This window comes from Musa acuminata, unplaced genomic scaffold (genome assembly GCF_036884655.1).
Source record: "Musa acuminata AAA Group cultivar baxijiao unplaced genomic scaffold, Cavendish_Baxijiao_AAA HiC_scaffold_1136, whole genome shotgun sequence".
Classification (NCBI taxonomy): Eukaryota; Viridiplantae; Streptophyta; class Magnoliopsida; order Zingiberales; family Musaceae; genus Musa; species Musa acuminata.
The window spans coordinates 7,094,288-7,097,021 of NW_027021348.1; positions in this window are offsets into that span (position 1 = coordinate 7,094,288).

Sequence of the window (2,734 nt, forward strand, 5' to 3'; positions counted from 1 at the left end):
GCCGGAGTCAAGTTCATGATCACGTTGGGAGTTCGAGAGTTCGACGGAAGTTCGGACGGTCGTCGGAGGTTCTGCGAGAACAGATCCGAGAAGTCCAGAAGCTTGCCAAGCGAAGTTCGTCGGAACTTGCCAAGTGGATCGTCGCAAAGTCCAGGAGTTTGCCGGAAGTCCGCAGGAGCATCACCGAGGGTTCATCGGATGATCGACGGAAGTTCGCCGGAAACTCGCCGGAAGGAGCGATTGACGGACCGAAGCAAAGCTGCAGAAGTTGTCTCAGATTTAATCGTAGTTAGCACGTTGATTAAGTTGGAAAATGGGAGGTGATCCCATTGGCTTAATCTTGGGGCAATTGGGCCCCTGAAAGATTGAAATTGGGCCGAATGGAATGAACCATTCGGACCCTGATTGCACCAGGAGGTGCAACCGCCCAGGCCAGGAGGTGGCACCGCCTGGGCTAAGCCTCCCAGCGAGACTGGGCGGTGCAACCTCCCCAGCCGGGAGGTGGCACCGCCTGAGCTCAGTCTTCGAGCTAGACTGGGCGGTGCAACCTCCCTGGCAGAGAGGTGGCACCGCCTGAGCTCAGTCTTCGAGCTAGACTGGGCGGTGCAACCTCCCTGGCAGAGAGGTGGCACCGCCTGAGCTCAGTCTTCGAGCAAGACTGGGCGGTGCAACCTCCCTGGCAAGAGAGGTGGCACCGCCTGAGCTCGGTCTTCGAGCTCTGCCAGGCGGTGCAACCTCTCCAGTCTAGAGGTGCAACCGCCTGATCCCGGAATTCCGGGATTTGATCGTTTTGAGCTCCAAATTTGAATTGGGTTGGGGCCTATAAATTCCCCACCCATTCAGCACTGAAAAGACACAGACCTACACCGAAATCTTGATCTTTTCTGTGATTCTAAGAGCTCAAAAGTGTTGTAAAGCCTTTAAGTCTCCTCCTTCTGTTCTTCAAGTTTTCAGTTGTAAAGTGAGGAGAGAAAGGTCTGTAAAGGTTGTCTCCTGAGCCTGTCAAAAGGAGAGAAACTGTAAAAGGGAAGTTTGGCCTTCGCCTATTGAAGGAAGGCCCCTAGTTGACGTCGGCAACCTCGTCGGTGGAGGAAGCCAAAAGTGGAGTAGGTCAAAGCTGACCGAACCACTCTAAATCTCTGGTTTGCGTTTATTTTTGAGCACTTTATCATTACTGCAAACCTCCTTCATTACTACTGCTCTCTGCGCTTTCACGAACAAGTTCTAAGTGCTGTTCTTCTGAATCTGCATTCAGACGTAAATTCGTGTTTTCGTACATTACTGTTTACGTTTACGTTTGATTCTGCAGAACCGTCTTCCGTGCTTTCACGAACGAGTTTCTTTGCAGTTTACACTTACATTTTGATTCTATTGATAACTGCAAACTGTCCTCTGCTATTTTATGAATGAGTTTCAACATTTAGACGTAAAACTGCATTTAGACGTAAATCGGCTTTCCTCGCACAATCATCAGATCTCAGTTCATGTTTACGTCTTGATTTCAACTGCATACTGCCTTCTGCGAGTATACAAACGAGTTTCAAAGTTTAGACGTAAATCTGCGTTTAAGACGTAAATCTGCGTTTAGACGTAAATCTGCGTCTAGACGTAAATCTGCGTTTAGACGTAAATCTGTTTTTTTTGCAGATTACGTTTTGAGCTGAACAACAGCAGCACACTGTCTTTATACTTCTTCTTAAACTGCTTCTAGACGCAAACTGTGTTTAGACGCAATCTGCGCTTAGACGCAATCTGCATTTAGACGCAATCTGCGCTTAGACGCAATCTGCGCTAAGACGCAAACTGCGCTTAGACGCAATCTGAGTTTAGACGCAATCTGCATTTAGACGCAAACTGCGTTTAGATGCTAACTGTGTTTAAACGTAAACTGCACTTAATCATAAGTAATCTTAGAATCGGCTTTATCGAACGAACGCAGCTTTCGTTTTTTAATCGCTGAAAAATATCCGCTGCACTAATTCACCCCCCCCCCCCTCTTAGTGCTCTCGATCCTAACAATTGGTATCAGAGCCCGGTTAACTCTCAAAAGGATTAAAACCCAAGAGAGATGGCTTACGCCGGAAACCAAGAGGGCCATTCCATTACACGTCCACCCATGTTCAATGGGACGGACTACACCTATTGGAAGACCCGAATGAGAATCTTTCTTATTTCTATGGACATTGATCTTTGGAATCTTGTCGAGAATGGTTTTTCAAAGTCTTCTCTTCCAATGATCGATTGGAATTATTTGGAGAAGAAGGCTTTCGCTCTTAATGCAAAGGCTATGAATGCCTTATTTTGTGCACTTGATAAAAACGAGTTTAACCGTGTTTCTGTTGAATCTCGTATTTTGATGATGAAACTCCTTGAGATATGTTTATGATTTAATCTGTGTTTTGAGTGACGCAGGGTGCTTCGATCAGGATGAGACAATTAAAGCAGGAACATCATGTTGTGCCGGAGGAACATGTCAGAAGATTGGACGTCGGGCCGGTGGATCGGTCGACGTATCGACATAAGGCTTCGGGTCATGGACTCGGGCATCGGGCCAAGAAGAGCGGGTATTGTGCCAAGGATATCGGAGTTGCGGAGTCAACTGGCCGATTGGGCAATAGGCTGCAGGAAAGGACGATGCGCCGAAGAATCGGACGAAGCGTCGAGGGACCAATGACATGCCGGACAACTTGGTTAATTGCTTAGGATTAATTGTCTCGATCGAAGTTTTTGTTTT